We start from the raw sequence: 10148 nt of genomic DNA, 5'->3' as shown, positions 1-10148 counted from the left end.
TGAATGTAAAAGATCGACAGGGGGTGCTTACTCCTCCATGGCACCTGATTCCATGTTTGATGTTTTAAGAGCTTCGTGTTTGTTCTGCTCCCGATTTGTATTGTTCAAATGGACGTTTCAGCTTGATAGCTGTTCGTTATCTCCATATTTCATTTGAGCAAATATTTAAACCGTCGGAACAGAATAATGTTGTCTTAATTCGATGAACTTATACCCTCCCTTTAGAAACCCACCAAACAAACTAATTTGTCGGCACAATGGAGGGAAATGTCAAATAAGGAAGAATATTTCCATCATCTTTTGAAAAAGGAGACTACTAATTAATGCTACAATTAAGAATGGGCTTATCCCCTCATTTGTATTAGAATAGATGAATAAAATTTATTGAGTATTTTTGAAATCAGTAGTATTACTTGGTTACTGCTTTTGTTAGTTAGGTCTTGTGGTCACCCCGGCACTCCATTTAATTTCCTTCACGGGAGTAACTTTTCCCAAGGGACATCTGTGACCTTCAGCTGTGAGACTGGTTATAAAATCGTCGGCAATCAACAGAGGACGTGTCAAAGTAATAAAGTTTGGTCCGGAAGTCTTCCATCGTGCATTTGTGAGTTTGAATGTTTTCAAAGTGAAACTTTAAATATTTGATTGAAAAGGTTGCTTTAAAGATGGTGTAATTTTGAGCAAGTCAGAGTCTCTATAATGATTCAAGGGCTTGGAATTTTTAGCAGCAACAAAAATCTGTTTTATAAGCTTTCGATTCTACTAAATGTAAAACGTTAAAAGTAATTTTTTATTAATATCTTGATATATATTCTTAACTTGAACAGTCGTGAAAACGTGTAATATTAATCCCTGTCAAAATGGCGGAAGTAGTATAGATGGCGAGAATCGATACATCTGTAACTGTATCCAAGGTTACACAGATGTTTACTGAGAAAAAGGTCTGTAGATCATTTCAGCAGATTTACTGTATGAATAAAAAAAACCGAAAAGCTCTGCCTTTTGATTTGTTACTAAATTTACTGCAATTAGAATTTCATTTAAGGTAGTGCACGACGGGTAGAGCAAATTTCCTCTCAATTCAACTTTTTTAAAATTGTGATATTTTGTTCTAAAGAACAGATCTTTCCTTATGTGCGCTATGAAAGAAATTAAAGCACACATAGTTTGAAATGTAGACTAGAAGAGGATGAATGATATATGATGATAACAATCAGTAAAGAAGTTCGAAAGTTCATTAAAACAATACAAATTAGGAGCAGAGTAAGCACGGACCTCTAAAAACATAAGAGGTGGTATTAGGTGCTATGAAGGAGTGAGCATCCCCTATCGATCAGTCACATCTGCTGTGTGCTAATTGTCATGACCGGATAAACGAAAAAATTGTAGACAATTCAGCGTGAAAATAATGACCTTACATTTTGTATGAAAAACGTCAGTCAACATTCGACTTAACGTCGAGAGAATTGCAGGGTCATTTTATCAACTAGAGAATTTGTGAAATGTTGACTTTAAACGAGATTGTTGATATCCTTGTTCGTTATCTCCATATTTTTCATTGTACCATAAAATTATATGTCAGTAGCTTGCCTTGTTTAGGAAATTGTTCGTACGAAGAACATGCTCTTGTGTGTCGAATCAGCTGGGAGTCTTGAACTCCATATGCAGGTGATAATGATATATTACTACATAAATAAGGGAGGTTAACGTAGGAAAATTGAAGTCATTACATCTATCATGAAGTGTAGTTGTTACTTTTTCTATGAATATCTTTCTCTAGTAAAGTATACAAATATGAAAAAAATGTGGCAGACTCTGTGACATGTTATATTTCGAGTTCAAGGGAATCAACGTAGAAATGAAAATGAATATTTTTAATTGATAAAACGTCGTCGGTATATCGTCGAAATGAAAGTCACAGCAAGAGACGTCCTTTAGCCATGTAAAGGTTTATGAATGAATTCTGCTTCATAGAAAAGGTGAAGATAACGAAAAGTAATCGAGAAAAAAAATTTGAACACTTCAACAGGGATAAATAAATTACTGGAAGACCCGATCTCTTAAAATTATACATAGGTAGTTCAATAAAAACTCATAAAAAAGGCATAATTTTAATCTCAACTTCGATTACTTGTTTGTAGAATCATAATGTTTTTAACAAAATAAGTTTGCAGATGACAAATGACAAGGTATAATTTTATGAGTTCCATTTTTTTTTAAAAAGCAGTAGTCTAGTCTGGTCTTTAATTTATCGTAGGTATACTATAAAGAGTTGTATGACGAGTTGAAAAGTCTTAAGTTTTGATGATATTGATTTTGGTAAAATTTTGTAATTTAAAATTTTCTAATAGTTCTTTGGAATTTATAAGTATTCACATCTTATTAACACCATAAATCATACATTCGATATTATGATGTGCATTGTTTACAAAATTTTACCAAAGACAATAAAAAAAAGAAGTACGACTTTTCAACTTTCTATTCAACCATTCCCCACAATAAATTAAACTCCAGGCTTTTTGACATCATAGACAGCTATTTTTCAATGAAATTGAACTCGTAAATTTACTTACCTTGTCATTGGTCATTTGCAAAATTATTTTGTTAAAAGGCGTTCTGGTTGTACACACAAGTACTCTGAAGTTGATATTAAAAAGATGCTTGAGTTTCTGATTGACAATATCTACTTAGTTTTTGGAGACCAGGTCTTTCAACAATCTATTTGAATTCCCATGGGTACCTTTTGCATCCCGTTATTAGCAGGCCTATTTTTGTATTCATACGTAGCAGAATTTATTCAAAATCTTATACATGAGAAGAAGAAAACACTTGACCCTCAACTCGGCATTTAGATATATCGACGACGTATTATCAATTCACAATAGCTATTTCCATTCATATGTCGACACAGAGTCTGACACATCTGTTTCATACTTGTATATTTTAAAAGAAAAAGACGTTTATGGTACCCTAAGAACAAAACCTTATAATAAACGTTATGACTTTAACTTTTCAATCGTCATTTTCACGTATTTATGCAGGAATATACCCTTATCACCTGTATACGGGGTTTATATCTCTCAATTGATTCGATACGCAAGAGCATGCTCTACCTATGAACAATTTCTAAAACGAGGTAAGTTATTCACAAACAAGTTGATGAAACAAGAATATCAACAGACTCGGTTAAAGTCATCATTACATAAGTTCTATGGTCGATACAATGACCTTGTCCACAAATACTATCTATCATTAAGTCAAATTAAGGAAACGGATTAATATAAGTTGTAACAACTTGTTTCCGAATCCTGTATGCGTTATCTATTGTGTACATATGATGTATAATTTAAATGAAATAAAGTTTAAACTAAATGCAGACTTACATACTAATTGTTAGGTCATTAATTACACACTGAACTGTTGACGGAGTTTTCCGTTACTTCCCGATTATGACAAGCTCACTCCTCCATGGCACCTGATCCCACCTCTGATGTTTAAGAGGTCCGCGTTTGCTCTTCTCCTGATTTGTATTGTTTGAATGGATGAGCTAGAATACTGTTCGTTATCTCCATATATTTCATGAAATATCCTTTTTCATATATTGAAAATGTTTGATTGAGTTTATAACAATAATCTTTTTCGGGTGTGACCGGTCGGCAGAGGATGCTCACTCCTCTATGGCACATGATTCCACCTCTGATGTTTTAGAGGTCCGTGTTTGCTCTGCCCCAAATTTGTATTGTTTAATGGACTCTTGAGCTTGAATACTGTGCGTTATTACCATATATTTCATCTTATTAACATTCAATAAAATGTATTGATACTGTTATATTTGATTTTGATGTGATGTAAAAACAAGAACATAAAGAGCTTGGAAATTGCAGATTTACATGTATATATGCTACACTTTAACATCTCTATGGATCAAATTTTAGAAGAAATCAACAGAATGATTGAAATGAAACAAAGATTAAAATGTGTCAAAATAAATAAAAATGACCAAGGAGTTTCAGATTTTTTTTTTGATTTAAAAGTTTCAATGATAAAGAAAAAAACAAAAACAAACGGAAGAAAACACCACCACCACCACCACCAACAACAAAAATCAAATAAAACAATCATTCTGAGAGTATTGCATTAGCAATACTAGTCCCCTACCGGCAAGTGTAATCTGGTTCCCGTTAAGAATTGAAAATGCCATAATTCCATCAAAAATCAATGAAACGGGACAAAATACAAACTTGATCTATAACTAATCAAGGTAAAGTCACATACCAAAAATCAGCTCAATATCTGAAAGCGTTTAGAAGAAAATTGCGGAAAACCCCTAAAAATTGAAAAGGCCGTAATTCCGTCAAAAATCAATGAAGCGGAACGAAATGCAAACTTGATCTTTAACTAATCAAGATACACTCACATACCAAAAATCAGCTCAATATCTGCAAGCGTTTAGGAAATAAAAGCGGAAAACCAAGTGGGACAGACTGACAGACAGACAGACAGACAGCTAGACAGACAGACGGACGGACAGACTCAGAGGAAACCTATAGTCTCCGGTAGGGGACTAATAAATAAAGAAAGAATAAAAGAATCATTAGAAAAAGTAAAAAAAGCCCCTTCATCTATAAAAATATGACCTTGATCTATATTGATATAAGCAAAGGAAGGAGACTCTTTATGCATATGTAAAAATATCAGTTCTCCACTATAAAGAAATAAAAGTTACCCTTTCTTGAATAATATGTACGTAATTATCATGTAGATGGCACAAACACATTCTAAATGTCAGATAAATGGGATGTCTTCCCATTATTACGCTATAGGTCAAATACGAGTCATGTATTACTAGTATGTCATAGTTAATCGTTTTTCTTTTAAATTTTAAAGATAAATCATTTCATATTTTAGAAACGATAGGTTTAAACCGATTATTTCACTGGGGTTTTGTAATACCCTATAAGAAATGTCCTCCATCTGTTTATATTAAAGATTTTCCCCTTTGTAGGGGATATTTTCATTGACTTGCGGCACAATATTTAGCTTCATTACTTTATTTTATTTTTTCTCTTTGGTGATGTAAGATATCCAGCCACCAATTACTAAGAAGTGTCCTTCAGAAATACGACAAATTTCGTCATCAAAAGTCGTCAACGTCACGTGGCGAGCACCTGACTTCTACGACCCATTTGGTCAAAATGTCGAAGTAACCACCAACTATCCGGATCACGGATCCATCCTTCTTTGGGGAGAATATACTGCTCGATATACAGCTTTAAAACCTTTGAACGGTCTTAGAGCCTACTGCACCTTCAACATTTTTGTTGAACGTAAGTTTTTTTTCTATAAGACCCTACCAAAGATTTCACTTTTCGCAAATTCAGCGGTCTTTATAATAACCTTGTTTGTAAATTCAACCTAATATTGGGTCGTTTTTTGTCTGATATGTTTCATACCATTTGTTAGGTTATTTCTTTTCTTCTCAGTTTGATTACGAAATATTCATTATAACTGATCAATAGATGGGCTCAATGCGGGTGTGACTAGTCAATGGGGGATGATCCTCCTCCTTGGAACCTATTCCCACCACTGACGTTTCCAGGGGTCCGTATTTTTCTTCGGTTTACGATTCGTTTTGTTTATTGTTTACCGAATTTATGAGATTGATTACTTTTTCTTATGTCGCCCGCGTGGCGCAGTGGTTAGAGCGTCTGCTTTAGAGTCGCTAAGTAAGGACTTGATCCCCTACGTCGTGGGTTCAAATCCCACTGTGGGACGTGGAGACCGGTCCTTCGGATGAGACCGTATAAACCGAGGTCCCGTGTCGCAGTAAGTGCGGGCACGAAAAAGATCCCTCACTGCTCAATGGCCCTAAGTGCCGAGCATAGGACAAAATTTGCAGCTCTCCACCGGCAAGTGGTGGCGTCTCCATATGAGTGAAAAATTCTCGAGAGGGACGTTAAACAACATAGAAACAAACAAACTTTTTGTTATCTTTACCTGTCACATTACAAATAATGACTGTTTTGAATAATTTGACTTAAAATAATTATTCCACCATAATAATAAGTATTTCACCATATTTTGAGTTGGTCCTCACCTTGTATTTCTTATAAATATACATCAACAATTGCTTCCAAACTTTTTAAGTACAAAAAAATCTACAGTGCCTAGATATCAAACATCTGAAACATAATCATGTTCATGTTCTTCATCACCCTACAATTATAGTCCTGCTGGATACGTCAGTACTGGTGAGTTAAATATAGTTAACAATGAGGACCTTAAATCACATATTATAAAAGGGCCAATATTTAGGGAACCCCTTTTTTAACTTGGCGTCATAATTTCATAAATATTTTGAATCCTGTGGAAGAGTACGCCAGAAATTGGCCAAATATGAAAAAGAAGACATTGACACTTCGTCGGAATTGATTAAAAGTATCCGATGGATGTTGAAATCTTAATTAAGCAATTGATGGGCAATATCAAATCCATCTATACTTCTGTGTTCAATAATTGAAAAAAAAAAATAGATAGATTACACGATCAGATTGTACTGTCTTTGTAAGGATCATTATTTTAATTGTATTTTAGAGGAACTAAGATTTAAAATCTGCAAGTATTAATCCAACTTATACGTATAGCTCACTTTCTAAAGGGGGGGGGGATTTTTAAAAAAAAAAACCATACGTCAGTTTTAAATATTTTTAATATTCCCAACAATTCCCAATAATTCTTAATATTCCCAACAACCAAAATGAATTTGAATTACCTTACCTATACTGGATTCAAAACTCCATAAAAATCCATACAAAGACACATAGCTGGTTCCAGTAAATGTTCTACTAAGTCTCTTTTTACTCCTCACTAAAATATTTAGAGCAGTGAAGGAGAAACTTTAGGAGTACTGTCCATCAAGATATTCCAAAAGTGGTGTAAACCAGATGTGGATACTTAAAAACTCCAAAGAACTTTTAGAAAAATTGTACCAAAATCACGTACGATTTTCAAACACTTTTACAACCATTTCCCACGATTAATCAAAGTCCAGGCTTTTTGACATCATAGACAGCTGCTTTTTCATTTAAAATGGAACTCGTAAATATACTTACCTTGTCATCATTGGTCATTTGCAAAATTATTTTGTTAAAAACATTCTGATTGTGCACACAAATACTCTGAAGTTGATATTAAAAAGATGCTTGAGTTTCTGATTGACATTAACTATGTAGTTTTGGAGATCAGGTCTTCCAAAAATCTGTTGGAATTCCTTGGGTACCAATTGCACTATGTTATAACAGATCTATTTTTGTATTCATATGAAGCAGAGTTATTCAAAAACTTCAACATGAGAAGAAAACTCTTAGTGTGGTCTTCGACTCGACATTTATATATATATATATATATATATATCGACGACGTATTATCAAATAACAAATACACTTCCATTCAAATGTCGATTTTATATATCCCTGTGAATAACTTGAAATAAAAGATACCACAGTGTCTTACAATTCTATTTCATAATTTTTATACCTGTATATTTTACAAGAAAAAGACGTTAATGGTAACCTAACAACAAATCTTTACGATAAACGTGATGACTTCAACTTTTCTATCGTCAACTTCCCTTTGTAATATACCCTTATCACCCGCAATATGGAGTTTATGTCTCCCAGTTGATTTGATACGCAAGAAAATTCTCTGCGTACTATCAATTTTTAAAACAAGGCAAGCTATTAATCATTAAGTTGATGAAAAAAAAGGATATCAAAAGTATTGTTTGAAGTCATCATTTTGCAAGTTTTGTAGTCGTTTTAATTACCTTATCGGCCAATACAATCTATCATTAGGTCAGATGTTTACAGACGTTTTTCATACTTATTGTTAGGCCATTATTTACACACTGAAATTTCTACGGATTTAAACCGATGATGACAAGAAGCTCACGGCGGGTGTGACTAGTAAACAGGGGATGCTTACTCCTCCAAGGCACCTGATATCACCTGATATCACCTCTGGTGTTCTAGAGGTCCGTGTTTCCTCTGCTCCTTATTTGTATTTTTTTAAATGGACTATGAGCTTGACTACTGTTCTTTATCTCTATATTTCATTATGAAAAAGATCTCTAAATGAGGAATGAAAGAACATGAAATAAGGATAAGAAAGGGTTAATTTTAAATTCACCTTTTGACTGTTTGTCTATTCAATTTGACACTTTATTAAGATTTTTTTTATATAAATTAATGCAAAAGAAATTAAGAAAATGTATTGAAATTCAATATTACATAGCATACATAACATAGCATAGAATTGGATGAAATTTATTTTTATATTTTCATCTACACTAATCAAAATTTCTAAGTCCCCAGACAAGTTTTTGCTTTACAATTTTTTTTATATTAAATTATTTTGACAATATAAATCGATAAATATATAGGATAAAAAGTCACAAAACAAAATTTTTTCACTCAACAAAATTTAATTGAAGTGCTTTATCACAAAATGCAGAAAAGTTTAGAAACCCTAATATTTAAAATTCGCACATTCAACACTTCATTTTTCCTCCATTCAAACGATTTAACAACAAGGTATCTGCTCCTTATAGAGTTCTCACAATTAAAAGAAAAATCTTTATTGAAGGTTATTCCATGTATTGACTACTTCTCCCTCTAGTTCTGCTAGATTCTGCGGCTGGAGAAGTTGTCCCACTCTTTCCGGTTTATCTTGTCCCAAACATGCTCTTAGGGTTGTGGGGTGGATGACAAGGGGACTAACCGAAACTGCCTGTGCCTTGCCGACAATATTAAGCATACAGTACATAATAATGTCTCCTTACACACATTCCCCACTCCTCCAGTTTCTTTCATACAGTTTGGTCACTGAAGAGACTTGCATGAATTTTCAATTGTGCAGCTGCATATGCAGTTGGGTTCCTTCCACGATAGTGAGTAATTCACATGTAGTAGGTCTGATGATGTGTCGTTACACTACGTCTTGGCCTTGGAGGAAGGTCTACACTTCCGGTTCGGGTTCCGGTGATTTATGGGATAAACTCTGGGATGGTTTTGAGGTCTCTGCTAAAAATTTAGCGACTTTTTATAATTGTTAGGAATTCAAATGAGCTATGTTGGTATTTTGGACGGTATTTTTAAAGGTTGTAACCAAAATAAACAGTCACGGTAGAGTAATTTCTCATTCCACTACATTTTTTGGCCTTGACAGGTAAGCATTGTAAATTGCAGTTAAAAGTTTAAGCTTCTTATAAATTGATATAAGATTTTTAATTATTTAAAAATTAAAAAGTGGGGAGTTTTGACTAGTATATTAACGTAGAAATTTACCGGTACAGGTGAATATATATTTTAGGGAGCATAAAGTTACTTTAAACTTGAAAAACAAAACAAATTGAAAGAAACTTTAAAAATACTTTCCATCCAATTAACGCAGCTCCTCCTTGTCCAAATATTTCTGCTCCTTTGAACGGTGCTCTAGTCTGTAATGGATGGATGAAAGAATCTGTTCGCATGTGTGTCGTGTTCTGTCAAACAGGAACCAGACCTAGTCGAGGTCATGACCTTCGGGTAAAGCATCTCTGTGTTGGAAGTGGACAATGGTTTCCTAAACAACTCCCTTCCTGTCAAAGTAAGCGACTTTGATGAAAATTTCTGTGCTTTGGTCAAGTTTATCACATGTTTGATGTATTGAATTTTGTGTTTGACAATTTTTCCCTTCTTTTACAAAGTGAATGTCTGGAAAATATAGCTGTCTAGAATAAGTTGAAGGTGTCGATCTTACTGAAAAATCTAAGCTTTAAGACCTATGTAAACAAATGTTTGTTTTATACCTTTCCATGAAAAATGTTAATATTTATAGTTTGTGAAGGAATGCCTGCAGACACAAATAGAGCAATATTATTTTACCTTAGGCCAATTTTTTTTAAGCTTTTAACAGCACATTGTGGCTTTGGGGAATTAGAGGAGTCGTTAGTCCGTGACCGCATTTTTTTTTGTAGAATTAGAGACTTGCACACGGAGCACAGGGCGATTGTGACCAGTCGGCATTGGATGCTCACTCCTCCATGGCACCTGATCCCACCTCTGATGTCTGAGAGGTCCATGTTTGCTCTGCTCCAATTTTTGTAATGT

The 10148-nt window shown here is 33.9% G+C and overlaps 1 long non-coding RNA gene across 1 annotated transcript; it reads left to right on the top strand.

Annotated features, from left to right (window-relative positions):
* Window positions 1-473: 473 nt before the first annotated feature.
* LOC133173249 (uncharacterized) lies at window positions 474-9518 on the top strand. Its single transcript, XR_009719011.1, has 4 exons — window positions 474-604; window positions 828-941; window positions 5082-5327; window positions 9451-9518. It is a non-coding gene; the product is annotated as an uncharacterized LOC133173249 (long non-coding RNA).
* Window positions 9519-10148: the final 630 nt, after the last annotated feature.

Source organism: Saccostrea echinata, unplaced genomic scaffold (assembly GCF_033153115.1).
Source record: "Saccostrea echinata isolate AGI-Se365-2 ecotype Australia unplaced genomic scaffold, CSIRO_AGI_Sech_v1 ptg000056l, whole genome shotgun sequence".
Lineage (NCBI taxonomy): Eukaryota > Metazoa > Mollusca > Bivalvia > Ostreida > Ostreidae > Saccostrea > Saccostrea echinata.
This window is presented reverse-complemented; position numbering and strand designations above follow the sequence as displayed.